The following is a 19,226-nucleotide window of genomic DNA, read 5'->3' as shown; positions in this document are numbered from 1 at the left end:
TCATTTTAAAGTTCCCCATCAGCTTTTCACCATGGTTTTATCAGACATTGATGATCATCGGAGTTTGCAAAATGGTGATCTTCTACTTCTATCATTCACTTTTCACTTATTAGCTGGAATATATCTACAAAGAGAAATTTCCTTTTATCAACAACTTGACTACTCTAAGGTACATTTCATATAGGACACAGATGATAAATGTTTGATTCTTTCCCTTCGTTTACCAGTTTCAGAATAATGAATTGGCATTTTATCAGGCTGTAAAGGGAAAAGAGGTTTGGAGTTCTGTCTTGTTTTGTTTGTCTGCTTAGCATGATGAACTCATGGATTAAACATGTTTGATGTCACACTGATGTTTGTAACCACTAATTTTTTTTTGATGCTCATTTTGTACCATCTTTGGCCAATAGGAGCCTTCTTAATTTGGCTCCTGAATCCTTTTAGCCCAACCCTAATAGTCCACAGTCACTTCCTTGTTCTCAGACTTGACAAACTGCTCTAAGTTCCTTTCACACATTTCTTGTACCAGACTAGAATTCAGTCTTTTCTTCAAGGAGCCTGGTTTCTTCTGGTGGAAAATGAAATTCAGAGACCAAAATATGGGCATCAGTGGTGTTCATTGCTCCTTAGTTGGCCATTGTTTCTAGGCCTTTGCTAGTGAACAGAACTAGGAAATACCTTTTAAAAAGTATCATGGTTTATGCTATTTTCAAATCCAAGTTTAGGATTAAAAAAATTTTACCTTAAATCTTGATTCTTGACAAGATTAGCATAAAATTACTTATTTACTTCATCCAAATATATATATTAGGCTCAGAATATCAGTTCCAAAATATTTATAATATCATGATTAGTAGCAGTTAAGATTTCTTTGTAGTTATTTTTGTCCTTGGGATATATCCCAAAAGAAATGTTCAATCAACTTACTGTGTTTTAAAACCATTTGCAGTTATCTCCTTCTATGAATGGGCCACCAGCCCAAAACAAAGATTTATTTGTTCCAATTTGCTTTTCTATTTTTATAAATTACTTCATAAATGTTACTTTCACTCCATTTTATGCTTATGTAAAACATTTACATGGCTGCACAATCAAATATTAGAAACAGGGTACATTCAGAGAAGTCTAGTTATATATTAGCTGTAAAATTTTATTCATTTTTTAATATAATAATATATTCTGGAGATTATATGTAGCAATGTATAGAGACATTTCTCAACATTTACATAGTACTTTATTGAATGGAAGTACTACAGTTTATGCACTTAATTTATACAATCCCATTGGTGGACATTTGGGTTGTTTCCTGTCTTTTGCTATGAATAGCCTTGAATATATATATAAATTCTATATATTCAAGGCTATGTATTTTCATATTTTGGCACTATGTTTTTAGTATAGATTTATACAGAAGAGATTTCTGTGTCAAATGCTTACGTAATTTTGCTAATCTTTCCAAATTTCTTTCCATAGAGTTGTAGCACTTTTTTACTCTAACCAGCAATAAGTTTATTAGCACATTTTTGGATATTTGTCCCATAATAGGTAAGAAGTGATACTTGGTATAGTTTTCATTTACATTTGTCTTATTATTAAAGTCTGAGGGCCATTTGCATTTATTCTCTGACCTACTTGTTTATAGGTCTTGCCTGTTTTTGTATGAGATTGTTGGATTTTTTTTCTTCTTCTCTTTTTAGAATCTGATTTTCAGTTTGTCATTTTCCACATATTTATGGTGTTTTTGTTTAGTTTGTTTTGTTACATAGAAATTTTATTTACTTGCTGTTAGATTTATTAGACTTTTCCTTATTGCTTTTGGTTTTCAAGTCATAGTTTAGTAGTTTTCCCTATTTTCTGAATTTTCAGGAATTCATCCATTTTTTCTATTTTTTATATGATTTATTCTATTATTATTCCATATTATTAAATATCTCATTTAATTTCTGAACTATTGGAATGTTTCTTGGTATACACAGTGAGAGATAAATTCAGTTTTCTTTTTCCCTACAGCTGTGTAGCCACCCAACACCACTTATCTTAAAAGTCTATCTTTTGGGGATCCCTGGATGGCTCAGTGGTTTAGCACCTGCCTTCAGCCCAGGGCATGATCCTGGAGACCCGGGATCGAGTCCCACATCGGGCCCCCAGCATGGAGCCTGCTTCTCTCTCTGCCTGTGTCTCTGCCTCTCTCTCTCTGTGTGTGTGTCTCTCATGAATAAGTAAATAAAATCTTTAAATAAAAAAAAAAGTCTATCTTTTGAGGTGCCTCCTTTGGTATATACTAAATTTCTATAAGTAATTGAGCCTACTATTGGATTTTTTATTCAGTTCTATCACTCTATCAATTTACTTATTCTACATTTTTTTTCAAGTGATAAAGACTTTGTAATACATTTTAATATTGGGTAAAGCTAGTTTCTCCACATTACTTTTTTCAAGGTTATCCTGGCTATTTCTGCTTGAACTTTTGAGTCAACTTGTCTAGCTTCAGAAAAAAATTAGAATTATGTTAAATTCATAAATTATGTTCAGGTGAACTGAACTGATATCTTTTGATGTTCAGTCTATCTATGAATGTGGTCTATCTCCCCATTTCTTTTGTGTCTCTCACAAAAATTTTATATTTTTCGTGAGGACATCTGGACATTTCTCATGAAGTTCATTGTGGCAGTTTTCTTTTACTCTTTATCATGAATGAAATCTCTTTCATTGTGCCTTTCAAATGGCTTTTCTTTCTAGATATGTAGGCCATTGCTCTTGCTTATTGATTTTACTTTTGAATTTTGTTATTGTTTATGTTAGTTTTTCCATAGATTCTTTTGGGTCTTCCCAGTGTATTATCATATTATCTATAAACAGTTACCTTTTTTGTTATTGTTTCTTTTCAAATTATTCTGCTTCTAAATATTTCCTTATTTCATTGTTTTCACAAACATATAGTATTGGTGGTTGTGGACATCTTTGTCTTGGCTCTGACTTCAATGAGAAAGTATTTTTAGTATGAATGAGTGCTGCATTTCTCAAATGTCTTTTCTGCATCTTTGGAGACTATCACATGATTTTTATCCTTAGCTCTATGAATATGATAGATTAGATAGAATTCCTGGATTTCCTGTATTGAACCACACTGACATTCCTGGAATAAACTCTATTTGCTCATTATGTACTACCTTTGGATTCTGTTTGCTTAGATTTTTCTTTAACATTTTCATATCAATATTAGTGAGATTGGTTTGTAGTTTTAATTTTTTATAAAATCTTATCAGATTTTCAAATTGATGATATTCTTGGCAATAATTGGAACTCTTCCCTCTATTTCTATGCTATAAAATAGTTTAAGTAACACAGGAAATATCTGATTTTTAAAGGTTTGCTAGAATTGTCCTGAGAAATGATTTGGGCTTAATGCTGTTTTTTGGGTGCTGAGGGAGGGCTCTAACTGCTTTCTCTATTACTTCTATGATAATTGGTCTATTCCAACTTTCTGAAGAAAAGGGGCCATTTCTAGTGAGTTATGACCTGCAGAAATTGAAGAAAGAAATGCAAATATTCTTTGTAGCTCAGGGACCGTGGATACTGGTCTTACTGGCATATTACTTTGTTTCTATGATTTAAATACTTAAAAAGAAGAAATAGTTCTCCCAACTTGCATTAAATCTTTTTGGAGTCTGAATGTCATTGATATGTTGTGAAACAGGTAGCATTCTCTAAAATCTTTCTTTCCTTGGAACAAAATTTTGTATGAATACATTGGTATGTACACATCACAGTAGAGCTGGGGACTCCAAGCCACCAACTGCATATTTAAATTTCATGTCAATGCAGAAGTTAGGTAAATATGTAAAGGTTCAATTTGGGTCACTAAAAATGACTTGTTTTGGACTCTGCTTGGCATTTGCCAAGTGGGGATGGATTAATTTAATTTGGGGTTCGTAATTTTGTACTGAGAGGAACTTCAGAGATTTTAACTGCCATCTCTCTGTTTCACTCTTAAGAAATCATAATTCTCCACTCTTATTCCTCTTTTGCTTTTTCTCTAGATAATATTTTCCACTAGAACTTTGGGGAACGAAGCAGATGCATTTGGATTCTTTTGTCCAAACTAATGACTTGTTTCTGGACAGAAAAATGTTACCATCAACAGGATTTTTTAAAAAATATTATACAGTGTTTGGTTCAGGCCAGCAGTGTGGGATGGGGATTTAGTCTCTGGGTTTGCCAAGATGTTTATGCAGCGGGAATGTTACTTATGTAAGCCTGGAAGTGCTCTTCATGTACTCGCCTCCCTCTCCCATTTCAGCTTTTTTTCATTAAGAAGTTGATCTTCCTTTCATGATACCACATTAAATGGCTAAAAAGAAAAGAAAAGAAATTGTTTACTGTACAAAATAACCTAAGTGTCCACAAAACATCCATTTAGTTAAAGGAACCACAAGAATATCTGGAAAACTGGGCTGTGAATTTTTTTTTATCCTTTTGGTTTGGCCCCTCACTCACTTCCTGCTGCTCCCCAGAAGTGATCAAACTCAGATTTGGGGAAAGAAATAAAATATTTTTTAAAATGAGTGAATAAACAAACAAATGAAATACATTCTTTTACATTTTTCTGGGACTGAAGATAAATTTCCATGTAACAGAGAAGTGAAAAAGTGAGGGGAAATCATAAATGCTAGATGTCAATAACACATATTATAAATAAAACCTGTACTTAACAATTGTGAGAAACTAATGCAGTGTAGGATTAGAACTAATGTTGACACAGGTAAGTAAATATCTACATGCTTATATAAGCAACCAATAGAACTTATTGAAAGCAAATAGGACATTTGGGGGTGAAAACAGAGATGACCGTGAAAAGTCATGAGGCAATACTCCCAACCCTCCCTGCTTACCTCATCCTCTCGCTTTTCTGTGTATGCTGCCCTATGAGTCAGTCGAGATGATAAACTTAAATGATTTTAAGCAGATGTGTGTCAACATTCCTCGATAAAAGCATGCCAGAATCCCATACCAGTCTGTACCAGCACCCAACCCTCAGCAAAACAACGGTCCCTCAACCAAAGTGGTAACAATTCCAGGTTACACTCACCAGGGGGACCTCTGTGACATCAATAGCTCAGGGTGGGGATATTCTTCACAGAGGAGTCTCTGAGCCTGGGTTTTGAAGCATGGGTTGGAGTTTACTTTCTGTCTATGGCTTTGTGAACTTCCTGGGTAAGTGTTGGAGCCATGGCTCTACACCAACATGGTTTTCATATGGAGAGCAATGAGGCTGAGGCCACCGTTCTGAGATGTGACCAGTCTTTCAGTGCTAATTGTTGAAGAAGAGATGGAGCCTTCACCTGGAAATATCAAGGTGGCAGGGATGGAGATCGTTGCTACTGTCTTTTCATAAATTCCTCCAACTAATATATGTAGAACAGCCAGATATTGGCAGAGCTGCCACATACAGCTAAGAAGGTTGCACACTACACAAGCATGACCTATCCAAGGAGCACCATTCTCATTGTAGATATCATAGATTGTCATGTTTCTTGTGCCAATTTTCTAGAGAATAATATGAAAGTATCTTGAGTAAGGGATGCATTTTTTCCAAGTTACACAAAAGTGTTATCTGTGCTTAAGGAACTGAGAAGATGGTTCTAGATGGTGAGAATCCAAAGCTGCAAGGGACAGCATGATTCTAGGTTTTGCTGTATGTGTACTAGAGTGGAGGAGGCTAAAATGGTGAGGACCTAGGAAAGATAAAGGTTCTAGCACTTAGGAGCATGACCCTAAAGCAAGCCTTAGCATATTGGCCATACTGGCTACAGAGATGTGGTCCAACACAAACACAATTGTGGCTCTATTATGAGCCACAAATGTAAGCTACGTGTCTCATTTCAAATTTTCTAGTAGCTACATTTTAAAAAGTAAAAAGAAACAGGTAAGATTAATTTTAATAACTTATTAATCTAATATATCTAAAGTATTATCATTCAATATATATCATCAATATAAAAATGATTAATGAAGTATTTTATGTTCTTTTATTGTACTCAGTCTTTGAAAGCCACTGCAGATTTTATACTTTCAGCACATCTCAATTAGGAATAACCACATTTCATTTCAAAGACTCAGTAGCTTCCTGTGGCTAGTGGCTCCCATATTGGACAGGAAAGCTCTAGAATCTTGCCGGTTATCATTTGGATTCTCTGAGCTGAGAGTAAGGCCTCCCTCTGGAGCAGCTGAGCCTGGGCTTGGGTCTCTGAAGGAACAGAAGGAACAGACAGGCTTTGGGGGTTCCAGGGCAGCAGCACAAGTGGGCAGGAGCCCATGCCCACCCCAGCACCACTCTCCCCACCACTCTTCCCTCAACTCAGAGTCTTGGGTATATTGGAGTCAGTATTCTGGTGAGACATAGGCGGATAGACCCGGGGTTGTTCCCATTTGAGGAAGGAACTACTACAGATCATTCTGCAGGGAGCCACATAAGTGAGCAAGTTCAGAGAGGCGGGAAGCCGCAGGACTGGGTGGCCTCCCTCCAAAACACTAATGATGATTGTGGTCACAGTCACCACGACCATGTCCCAGGCGTGGTGCTTGCGCTGGATCTGATCTCCACAGCGTGCACCCGCTCTGTGGGAGGTAGGGATTAACACCCCATTTCGTAAGGAAGAAACTGAGACTCAGAAATGCTAGTGCCTTGCCTGGCACCTCATGGCCCGGGCAGCGAAGCCATTGATGCCTCCACAAAGCCTTCTGCTTCTTCCCGGTTACCAGCTACTTGACGCAGATGGCATTGCCATCTACAGTGTCCAAAACTTTGACCAAATCTGCCAGTCAGGCTCACTTCAGTGACTGTCATCCCACAGAGCCTAGCCTCATTACCAATAGCCTGCAAAGATAAACTAGCACCTAGGCTTAGATTGTGGCTGTTTCCCTCTTCATCCCCACCTTTATCATGATAGCCTGAAAGAGAAGAGCACTTGGAATCTGTTTCCATTCATCACAGGGTTCTCTTGGGTCACCTGGGGCAGCAGTGAAGTAGAAGGTACTTTGGCCCCCACCAGGTGTGGGTCAGATGAAGGAAGAAGAGAGGAAGGTATGGGGGGCGGTGCGTGCATGGGAGAAAGAGAGAGAGACAGTCAGTGTCTGAGTCTGTGCATGGTGACAACTTGGCCAGGGCCACATGGACTGGGGCTTCAAGGAGATGCTTGATGGAATGGGTTTCTGATTTCAGCAAGAGATCAAGAAAAAAAAGACAATGCAGGAAAGCCATAGTTACCCTGGAAAGCTCTGCTATGTCTTTTCTTGGATTTAAATGATAATAAAAGAAAGATCTGCATGACGAAAATTACGAACTACTGATCAAAGAAGACATAAATAAATGGAGAAACATCTGTGTTCATGGATTGGAAGGCTCTGCATAGTAAAGATGTCATTTTTTACCCAAACTGATAACCATTTCAGCAGGATGCCAATCAAAATCACCACAGGTTTTTTGCAGACCCAGAGAAGCTGGTTCTAAAATTCACATGGAAAGGGAGACTCTAGGGATCCCTGGGTGGCGCAGCGGTTTGGCGCTGCCTTTGGCCCAGGGCGCGATCCTGAGGACCCGGGATCGAGTCCCACGTCGGGCTCCCGGTGCATGGAGCCTGCTTCTCCCTCTGCCTGTGTCTCTGCCTCTCTCTCTCTCTCTTTGTGTGTGTGTGACTATCAGAAATAAATAAAAATTAAAAAGGAAAGGGAGACTCTAGAATAAACAATCTTGACAAAGAAGAATGACATGAGTGACATCACATGCCTGATACTAAGGTTTTGCATAGAATGACTAAAATCAAGACAGTATGGTATTGGCCAAGGGAATGACATGTAGACCCTAGAACAGAATGGAGGCCCCAAGGCTTGGAATCCCATGAGTTCTAGAGTCTCTCCTCTCTCCTTCTTCCTGGGGAGGTCTAACGCTGGTATGGGGCAGGGGTCATCTGGATGGCATGCCGGCTTCCCTATGCACATCCTCTCTGAGTTGTGACACTCCTCTCTCCCTCGTTGGGCCTAAGCCTCTATCCACCCTGCAAAAGGGCCAGGCCTATCTCCTCTCTCTTGACCTCTTAGCCACCTCCACACCCTTCTGGGGAGTCTTGGGAAATCTGGTGCTGCTCCCAGGGCTGCTCTGGCTCTGGAGAGGGCAGATACCCCTGTCCCAACCTCCTCCACCACTATGTCCCTCTAGATGGCCATCAGAGGGGCCTCATTCCACCAGCCAGGCCAAGAATGAAAGCTGTGGTGCTCAGAGCCCCAGATAGGAGGTGGGGCAAAGCGCTCTGACTTGACACCCTTCAACCCCATGAGAGGTGTCTTTCCCTGAATCCAGGAGAATGGGGTGAGTCTTCCCACAATCTAGGGATGTTCCTGAGGCCATTCAGCCAGTGGGAAGCCCCTGTGATGTCATCCTACAACTCCCTCCTCTTCTGGGGTAAAACCTATACATCGAGTCTTTCTTGAGCAGCCCTGCATACCTTTGTGCTCTTAAAGTTACTGCTCTGCATGTGCCTCTTGAGATCAGAGTTTGCACAGTGAAACCTCCACTCCTGAGTCTCAGAATATGTTTCCAGGTCCTTCTTCCCTGGCACAATCAGCCTCAGCCTTGAGGTCAGGCTTGAAGGAGCAAAGAGGAATGGCAGAGGAAGAGAACCACCTGCCATGTCTGCTCATTCTCTTCTGATTTGGTAGGTGACCCTTCCCTGCACCTCCCTGAGAACAGGAGGACAAGTTCAGCTCCAGAAAAGGGACAGAGTGGGAACAAGTGATCTCACCAATGGTTGCAGCTAAAAGGCTGTGCCCCTGGGGCCAGGAGGAGCGTAGGGCACTCTGAGAGTGCATGGCCATACCTACTGCTGGCCCAGAGTGCCACAGAGAGCTCCTGGAGAAAGCCCTTTGGCGTTGAGGTATAAAAGATGAGCAGGACCTGATGAGGTGCTCAGGGGAGAAGATCTTTCAGGCAGAGGGCCCCAGCCTGACCAAAGGCCTGACCAAAGGCCCCAGAGCCTGACCAAAGGCCCCAGAGCAAGAAAGAAGAGCTGACAGCTGGCAGGTGGGGCCGAGGAAGCAGGATGGAGGTGTGGGAGAGGCTGGGGGACCAGCAGGACCCGCTGCAGCCTGGGACAGGGCCTTGGTCCTTACTTCAGTTTGTTTTCTGTCTCATTCCCTGAACTTGAGGTGAAGGGTAGAGGGTCTGAGGCACTTGGCTCAAAGTCCCTCTATCACCTCCAACTCCCCATGACTCACACATGGCACAGGGTAGGTGCTCAGCCAATGCCAAGCCGCCATGGCTTGGATGTGAAGCCCTTTTCATCTTGCTAATGAGGAAGTAAAGGCCCTGGGTGCGGGGTGGGGGGGAGGTCAGAGTGCATCTAGCCCTGTTCTTACCTTTCCTGATAACAGCTTCCCACTCTTCCTTTGGGTGCCAGCCGCATTACTATTCTAGTCCATCATGTGGTTTTGTGGTCTGGCACGCCACCTGTACTCCAGAGGAAGGATGTGACTGAGGCCAAAACAGTTAGCACGGTGCACCTCCTGGCCATCATGACTGGTTCAGGGATGAACACATGGACCAATTCAGGCAGCCTCAAGATCATGATGTAGCCCTGGAACTGCTAGGAGACTCTTCCTTGGAATAATCTACCTGAAAGTGAAGCCAAGCCAAAGGAAGCTAAGCTGAGAGTGACAGCTTTTTATAGCATCATTAGAGCACCTGGATCCAGCTATGCCTAGAGCTAGGTTTTGAACTTTTTAATCACATTCATCAATGAGTTTCCCTTTTTTTGCCTAAGACAGTTTGACTTGTGTTTCTATGATGTGAACCTCACAAATTCTGGCTGATTTAGCATTCCTGGCCAGGCCACCTTTTCCTCATCCTCCCCTTGGCCAGTGTAAAGAATGGAGCTTTCCTGAGGCTGTCCCATAAGTGTGGAGCCTCACCACTCACCTACAACCTGCGATCAGGGGTTGTTGATTGAGGGAATCTCTTTATTATTTGCACAACCCTGGCCTTGCCGTTCTGCACTTCTACCGATATTTTTTCAGCCCCACACCGCGTGTAGGACTCATTGCTAATTCCTGGGGCCCTGCGCTTACCCCAGCCTCAGACCCTGGGGTCCCCTGGACCCTGCAGTGCAAGGGCTTGAACAGAGAAAGGATGGCCTGGGCAAGCTCCACAGCCTGGTCGCCCCACGGCCTCCAGGGAGGCTCGGGGCCTGCCAGGACTGACAAGCTGCGAACACATGCTGCTGGGGAGGGGGGGGGGGGGGAGGGTTGTTTTTTCCAATGGCCTTTTCCAAGCCAGAAAGAACTGAAATGTGAGCTCCCCGTATTTTAACCGCGAGCAGAACTGCCAGGGCCTCCTGGCTCCCTCCTCCTATGTGGGCTGGGAGGCCGTGTGGGCGCGCGTCCACAGCAGTGGAAAATACCACGAGGGGTGGCGGGAGCCGGGCGACACCGGGCTCCCTGCGCTCAAACGGGGGCAAGCACAGCCCGGCCGCGGGGTGGGGTTCCCCTGCACCACTTTCTCCGGTGACCCTGGGGCCCCAGGGAGATCCTCTGACATCTCTAAACCTCAGTCTCTCTACTCGTAAAACCGACACACAAATGCTCGCCCGCCGATGCCCAGTGCGATGCCCAGTGGGTCCGTCTAGCTGTGGCAGCGGCCCCGCGAGGCAAGCGCGGCTGTCACCCCCACGGCCCAGAGGGCAAGGCAGAGGCTCAGAAGGGGTGTGCGGCTGCGCAAGGTGACAGCCGGGCTCAGCTCGCTGTGCTCGCAGCTCCCGGGGAGGGGCTTCCGCGGGAAAGCCCCGGGCAAGGCGGTCATCCACGCGCTCTGCACCGGCGCGGCCTTGTCCATCTCGGGAGGCTTGTCCCTGAGCTCCCCCACCGGGCCTCCATCGGGGGTCCGCGGCAGCGGGGGTGCGGGGACGCAGGGGCCACAGCGCAGGGAGGCGCGTGGCGGAGCAGAGGCCGGTCCGGCTGCGGCTAGCTGAGCTGCACAGATGCCTTCTAGAAGGAGGGGCCTGGCGGGGTGCGCTCAGGGTGCCTGGAGCTGCTCTGAGACTAAGAGCACACTGCCTGGCTCAGGTGAGAGTCAAGACTTTGAAAGGAAGGAAAGGCCCCGGGAGCCCCAGGACATGTGCTATTGGGTGAAATAATCAAGAAAAGCTGCCTCATCTCCCACGGAGACATAAATCATCCTGTGCCCCTCGGGACTGATACTCACTGTCGAGTTCCTAATTTTTCACAGCTGTCCCCTCGAGAGGCAACTGGGTGGGGGGAGGGACGAGAGTATGAGGCAGGAAAAGGGGCTGAGAGACCGGCCCAGAGAGGAGAGGCGGCAGGGAGGCGGGGAGGCGGGGAGGCAGGGAGGCCGGGGAGGCGGGGAGGCGGGGAGGCAGGGTGAGGCAGGGGAGGCAGGGAGGCCCGGGAGGCGGGGAGGCAGGGAGTCGGGGAGGCGGGGAGGCAGGGGAGGCGGGGAGGCAGGGAGTCGGGGAGGCGGGGAGGCAGGGGAGGCGGGGAGGCAGGGAGGCGGGAGGCAGGGGAGGCAGGGAGGCAGGGGAGGCAGGGAGGCAGGGAGGCGGGGAGTCGGGGAGGCGGGGAGGCAGGGGAGGCGGGGAGGCGGGGAGGCAGGGGAGGCGGGGAGGCAGGGGAGGCGGGGAGGCGGGGAGGCAGGGGAGGCGGGGAGGCAGGGGAGGCGGGGAGGCGGGGAGGCAGGGAGGCGGGAGGCAGGGGAGGCAGGGAGGCAGGGGAGGCAGGGAGGCAGGGAGGCAGGGGAGGCAGAGCCAGAGACTGAGGGAGCTGCGGGGATCGGTGTACAGGCACGGGAGGAAACAGGAAGGGAAAGGGAGTCAGAGACAGGAGAGACACACAGAGGGAGACAGTCGTGAAGTCAACAGAGAGCCCGACTGCTTCAGGGGACATGGGATAGAGGTGAACTAAGGGGATTGTGGCAATTAGGAGAATCAGGGAAACTCCGGGGGAAGGGGGGGTCCTTGGTCTAGTGCCACCTGTGGCTCCTATGTGCCCGGGAGGCGCAAGGCAGGAGGCCATAGGCCCTGGCCTGGGTCCAACTCCTACTGTCCCCATCTAGAAACAACTGTGAACTGTTTTCTGAGGCAGGGACAGGGCTGGCTGGGCATGTGCAGGGCCTCACCATCCAACCTCCTCAGAGGCCGCCCCTGCAGATGAGAAGCAGGGGGTCAGAGAGGGAGTGAGGGCCTCTGCACCACCCCCAGGCAGGAGGCGGGGCTGAGGAGGGCACTGCAGGAAGGCAGGCAGGTTCTGCTGCTTTCTGAGGGCTGAGGCCCAGGCCCATCCTTCCTGGAGACCCCAGAAATGCCTGTTTAGTGGGTGGCCACTGAGGCCAAATCTACCCTGCCCCCGCCCTGGAGAGAGCCTAGGCCTAGTCCTGATCCCCAAGGATCAAGGATAAAGTGAGATGCCTGATCCCTGTTCCACAGAACATCTCTGATGGGAAGACTGTTACCCTGTTTTATAGATGGGGAGACTGAGGCTCAGAGGGGCTGAACATCTTGGCCAAAGTCTCTCAGCTGGTAAGAAGAGGGACCAGGAAACAGAAACCAGATGGGCTTGCTCCTGCCCCTCCCTTCCCTCCTCCTCCTCCTTCACTATCCCTCACCCTTCTCCTTGAGTCCTCCCTCTTACACTAATCTGTGTCTCCCCACTCATCTGTTGCCTGAAGAGAGGCTGCAGGCACAGAGGAAGTGCCTCTGGGAGAAAATGGCGGCTCCTCTGGCTCCAACTGTAGCCATGGGCATCAGGCAGTGAGGGCACGGGAGCCCCTCTGCTCCTCCACATCAGAGCCACCTGAGCTGCTTAGGGACTAGGGAAGCCTAGAAGGAAATGCGTCCCCCTTCAGAGCAGTGAGGGGTCTCAGCACACCAGGGACCACAAGCCTGAGAGATCCAGAAGCACTCACACTTCCTCCGTGGCCGCCATCCCTTCTAGTTGCACACCCCAAGACACACAAACTGGCCAAACCGAACCAGTCAGATGGCCAACTTGAGTCTCCCTCTCTTCCTTTCCCTCTCATCTGAGGTTGAGGTGCCCATAGGGTTTGGCCCTGTCATGGTCAGGTCCCTGGAATTCTGATGGAGGTCTAGGACTCCTTTTGATCTGCATTTGAACCCTGTGCACCAGCTCATCAGACTTCTGTAAAGTGAGGATAATTAGAGCCACCTTGGAGGTGAGTGACAGTGAAGGGGCAGCCGGTGCGCATGATGCCCTTCCTGAGCCTCCCTCCCGATGGCACTGAGGTCAAGGGCGTGCAGCTCCGGTTTCCTTCAGGCACCAGGGGAAGGACTTTGGGAACATGAGGGCCAAGGGAGAAGGGGGACATCCTCAAAGTCCTCAGGGACATGCAGATGCAGCTGTGTCCACAGGATGGGAGCCAGTATGTTCTCCTTCCACCCTGAGGGCTTAGCAGGATCTTTGTGAAACTTTCCATTGATCCACATGCAGACATTTTGCTTCCCAAACTTCCTCTCACCTTGGAGAAGACCTGGCCCACAGGAAGCCTGCGGAGAGGACCTCTGTGTTCCCATTTTCCTGGGTGCCCCTGCCTCCCCCCATCAGAGTGGCCAGTCTTCTACTCCCTAGAAGCTTGGCATATAGGTTGCAGAGGGATTCGACCCCTTTCTAGTCTTCTGCTTTATTGTTGCTGTGGGTTGTTCTGGCCTAGACAAGTCCAGCACAGAGACATTAGATCAGCATTTCAGCCTGGAGCGCGTGGCCAAGTCCATTACAGCACTGCCCTCCTGGGATGGCCGGCAGCTGCCCTGCCCCATGGCCGCCTCCACAAGTCCTGCCTTCCCAGGGGCTGCCAGAATGACCCACCCAGTCCATCGGAGTCCAGCCTGGGGTACCGAGGCCTCCCCTACTGCAGACAGGGGCCTCCTTGGAGGAACCAGAGTCTACAAGGATCAAGTCCTGCCCTTCTGTGAATTACCCAGACCCCAAGATGGAGTGATGGGTGGCAGTCTCGTGAATGGGGAGCCAGGCATGTCTGAGTGTCAATCCCAGCTCCCAAGAGCTGACAAAAATCACAAACACTTATGTGTCACTGTCCCTCGGTGCCAGGAACTTGCTCTAAGGGCTTATGTTAATTCTTGCAAGAGTCCTGGGGGTGGGTCTCATGATATCTCCATTTCACAGAACAGGAAACCAAAGCACAGAGCAGGTAAGAAATATGCCCTAGCAATGTTTTCTGAGGATAGGTAGTGCTCAGAAAGTCCCTGGCAGGGTGCTGGGACCTAGGAGCCCAGAGGAGAGAAGTTATCATTACTGCCCTTGACACGATCCACCAAGACCTGGGACAGGAGCCCATAAGAATCTGTGGCATCCTGCATGTGGACCTGCCATAGTGGGGCCAGTGAGCAAGTCAGAACAAGTGGGCTAAACATCAGGAGAACCTTCCTGACTCTATCACCTTTTCCTGCCACAGCTTTTGTCCTGGAGAGGTGCCAGGCCATTCACAGCTTGGACGGAGCCTATCTGGCACTGCAATAGAGAACCCAGGGTCACCTGATTCCTGGCCAGCCCATTTGGTCATGGAGTGGGGGGTCTTCTCTGATGCCACCATGTCTCCTCATCTCTCTGAGATATCACCAAGCTGACCCACACATTGTCTATGTAGGGCTGGAGCTTTAGCGAAGTCCCCATAATTGAATGGCAATAATATGGAATTTGAAAAAAAAAAAAAAGTAACCGAGCACTAATGGGGCAGCTCTTCTTCATCTGCACATAACACCGCCCCATTCTAAACAATTTGAATCTCTAACAGGGCTTCCATCTATTTATGGATTCCACCTCAGCTCCATGTTCAGTAGGGAAAAACCATTGGACTTCTCCTCATTCATCAAAGGTGACTGGATCAGGAATGGATGTGGAACACTGGCTGAATCAGTCAAAGGCTTCCCCATCATTTTTAACTTGGGACCAGAGAAAGCTTCAGTCTGTCTCCTGGAGGGGGGCTGGGAGATGTGTGGGTGAAGCTGCCAGGGGCCAAGTGTTTGTCTGAAAAAAATCAGCTAGCAGGGAAGAGAGGGAAGAGTCTTGGTGGTGGATGGCTGGGAAGAGTGTCAGAAGGTCTGGAAAAAAGAATTTTTTCTGGTGAAAGGAGTTTCAGAAAGGAAAAACAATAGGACAAACAGAACTTGTAAAACTCCTTCATGGAAAAATAATCATGAATGCAATTATTGTGATGGAATTGACTCTAGAAAATACTTTCTTCCCTTAAAAAAACAATATTGAAGCATTTTTGTCTAATAGTTTTGTATTCATAAACATAGCATCAAAAGTTCATTAAGATGGTACATTCAAGATGCCCCGAATTCAGTAACTAAATCTATCATCCTTCTGGCTCTTCCTCCCCACTCCCTCCCCACACCCTTTGAGTACTTTAGCAGATAGGGTTTCTTACAAACACTTCAATATGCAAATAGCACATTATTTCTAACTATTTTTTAAAAGATTTTATTTATTTATTTCAGAGAGAGAGAGAGAGAGAGCACACAGGAGTGGGAAAGGCAGAGGGGGAAACCTACTCTCTGCTGAGCATGGAGCTGCTTTCAGTGTTAGATCCCAGGACCCCAAGACTATAACCTGAGCTGAAGACAGGTGCTTAACTGATTGAGCCACCCAGGTGCCTGCCCCTATTTTTTTAAAAGCAGTCCTTTAAGTGAGGCTACTTGGCAACCCAGAAGTCAGATTCCTTCAAGTTACTTTATGTTTTCAAAAATATTCACAAGTAATCAAAATGCAACTACTTAACAACCACAATACAGAAATAACCCAAATGCCGATCAACTTATGAATGAATAAAAAAAGATATGGAACATAACACAAGGGAGTATTATTCAGCTATGAGAAAGGAGGACATTGTACCATTTGCAACAGAGTGGGTGAACCTTTTTGAGCGCATTGTGCTAAGAAGATAAGTCAGACGGAGAAAAACAAATATTGTATGATATCACTTATATTTGGAATCTAAAAAGTTAAACCTATTGAAAAATAAAAAACCAACCAGAGAATAAAACAGTGATCACCAGGGGAGGGGAGTAAGACTGATGGTGTTTAGGAGTACAAACTTATGAGTACTAACTAAGCCATTAGTTAGTACTAATGAGATCTAATGTGCAGTATATTGAATATAGACCATAGACAATAATGTACTATAATTACACAATGTGATAAATATCATTACTATGGCAATCATAATAAATAAGTGTATCTAAGTCACATGCTGTATACTTAAATTTACATGTCAAATTTACATGCCATTTTCATGTCAAATTTATCCAATAAAAATAAATATTCTAAGTTTTTGACTGCCCCCCCCCTTCATTTATCCTTCCACTAGTTGGGTGAGCTTCCCAAGGTTTTGTCCTATAAAATTCAGTTAATGGCATCTTCATTATCATCACTACTGTGTCTCTAAAGTTGAGTGTCCTCTGAAGAACTAGTCTCTATCATGTCTTTCTTTCCCACGTTGAACACCGCCCCTCCCGTGGGTGCACATGGCCAGGTGAAGGGACTGGCTCTATGTAGAGTAGGTATCTTGTCCTTGCCCTCGTGGGCAGCTGGCATTGACACCTCTGCCCACTCTGGCCCAGAGGACTAGGGTGGATCAAGGTCAAAGGTGGCCTGAATCAGGGTTAGTTCATCTGAAGCAGCAGCCAGGCAAAGAGAGATGTGGGATAATCACTCAACAAAGGGTGGTCTTCCTCTTGCAGCCCAGGCCACATTGCTGGCTGACTGGTGACTCCAGGAACAGAGTGATCTTAGGCCATTTATCTCTGCCTGGGGGTAAGATGACCCTCCTGCAGTTAGGCCAGAGAAACAGGACTCTAGATGCCAGCTTCAGAGTCTGAGATGTTGTTTTCTATCTTCACCCTCTTTTTCAATGGTTCATCATATTTTCTTTTTTTAGAAAACATATTCGATTTAAATTCAATTAGTTAACATATAGGGTATCATTAGTTTCAGAGGTAGAGTTCAGTAATTCAACAGTTGCCTATAACACCCAGTGCTCAGGGCACCTGAGTGGCTCAGTGGTTGAGTGTCTGCATTTGGCTCAGGGCATTATCCTGGGGTCCTGGGATTGAGTCCCACATCAGACTCCCTGCAGGAAGCATACTTTTCCTTCTGCCTATGTCTCTGCCTCTCTCTCTGTGTCTCTGATGAATAAATAAAAATAAAATTAAAAAAAAAAAACCACCCAGTGCTCATCACATCACATGCCCTCCTTATTGGAGATTTTCCAATGTCCCCACCTGACTCTCCCCACAAATGATTTTTTTGGGATTTAATTGACATATAACATTATGCTAGTTTCAGGTGCACAATGTAATGATTCAATATTTGTATCTGTTGTGAAATAATCACTAATAAATCTAGGTAACATCCATCACTGTACATAGTTATAAAATTTCTTTTTCCTGTGATGAAAACTTCTAAGATTTACTCTCTTAGCAACTTACAAATATACAGTGCAGTATTATTCACTATAGTCCTCATGTTGTGCATCACATCCCCATGGCTTATCCTATGTTTAGCTGGAAGTTTGTACTTTTTAACCCCTTCACTCTACAAATGATTTTTTTTAAACAAAGGATTTTTGATCAGAGCACACAGTAGGCTAACTTGCTTTCTGTCCTGGACTGAGGGAGAGAGAGACAGAGACAGAGTGGAAGAAGTAGGGAGGGAGGGAGATGGGGGGGAGAGAAAGTAAGGGGAGAAAGGGAGAGAAGCACATACAGAGCAAACCGGAGCGAAGCTCTACCCTTACTAGCTAGGCTTTTCCACTGAAGATGCTCAGCACCATCTTAAGACAGATGATTTCAGGATTGGGAGGAGTCAGGCAGGTCTGAGGCTCAGAAATGGGCTCCAAATCTACCAGACCTGGAAACTAGGAAGTGGCCCTGGGCTGTCATCAGAAGATCAGTTGGATGGTCAGGCCACAGTGCTAGAGGAGCAGGGAGGCTGTATTCTCTGGGCACCGTGGGGGTGAGGACAGCAGGAGGTGGCAGGCTGTCCTCAGTAGCTGGAAGCCTTCCTAGAGCTGGCCAGCCAACTGTTGATGTTTGTGTACTCCCTATCTGCACCCTTAGCAGTGTTCTGGAGGTTACTCATTCCTGATCATGAGACAATGGAGTGACATTTTCAGAAATGTTGTGAGCTGGCTGTTAAACACAGCTTTTGTGAAACATTAAATTATAGACTCACAATTAAATACATCATATCAAAAACAGAGGTAATGCTCAAATCCCATCCAACTCATCACTTCCTGATTAATTCACTCTATTTTACATTTGAGTTTATTTATATCTATTTATAATCTATATGGTGCTTATATGGTGGAAATCCTGTATAATATGTGTTACTGTACATATCTCCCCAGCTCTGAGTTCAAAGATTGTCTTGTTGGCGGGAGTATTTATGCCATTGCAAACACTACAAATTGGGGACTCATGGGCTCCTCCCCGCCAGAGTGCTGGTTATTCATCACTATCAAGTTCTAAGAGTGTGTGTCCTCACACACCTCCCATGTGGAAAGTGCTCAGGACAAATCCATCAATGTATATTTAATAAGCAAGGTAAAGCACATGTCAATATTTATGGCCATAGGGCTCCTCAAACTTTCCAGGACAGTTTCAATGCAACTGTTCTTTCCTGTGGTCAGAGGAGAGGACCCAATTAGGTTTCAGAGCCAACATTGGATGCAGGGGGCCACTTTGAGATAAATGGGTGATTTATAGACTTTTTGTCCTCTCTTTTTTCCATCCCCACAGCACCGATCACTCTTCTCTTTGTATATTAATTGCATTTTTAATCCCCCCCCCCCAATTTAGATCATGGGTACTTCAAATTACCTTCTTATTTACCGACTTCAAGATCTAATGCTGAAACCTCAAAGGGGAATAACCAGTTTTTTTCCAGGGCCAGATTTGAAAATTAATGATTAAGAATAATAATAGTCAAAACTCTCAAACCTTAAACATCTATTGCCTAAAATAGACAGTTTAGAGCTTGAAATCCAAGTGACTCACAAAATATGTAGCTGGTGACTGCCCCCCTACCTCCAAAGCTAATTGAATAAAAAGACAAAACAAAACAAAAAAAACCTTGAAGAGGCTGGTTTCTCCAAGAAGCAAACCCTGCACACTTCCTCTTCTCCA

The 19,226-nt window shown here is 45.8% G+C and overlaps 1 long non-coding RNA gene across 1 annotated transcript; it reads right to left on the bottom strand.

The window, feature by feature from the left end:
- Positions 1-2,306: 2,306 nt before the first annotated feature.
- Positions 2,307-5,072, bottom strand: LOC140616159 (uncharacterized). The gene is made up of 2 exons (XR_012016691.1): positions 4,893-5,072; positions 2,307-4,351 (listed from the first exon to the last, which is right to left on the bottom strand). It is a non-coding gene; the product is annotated as an uncharacterized lncRNA (long non-coding RNA).
- Between the last annotated feature and the right edge of the window lie 14,154 nt (positions 5,073-19,226).

The sequence above is a fragment of the Canis lupus genome, chromosome 2 (assembly GCF_048164855.1).
Source record: "Canis lupus baileyi chromosome 2, mCanLup2.hap1, whole genome shotgun sequence".
NCBI classification, from domain to species: domain Eukaryota; kingdom Metazoa; phylum Chordata; class Mammalia; order Carnivora; family Canidae; genus Canis; species Canis lupus.
This window is presented reverse-complemented; position numbering and strand designations above follow the sequence as displayed.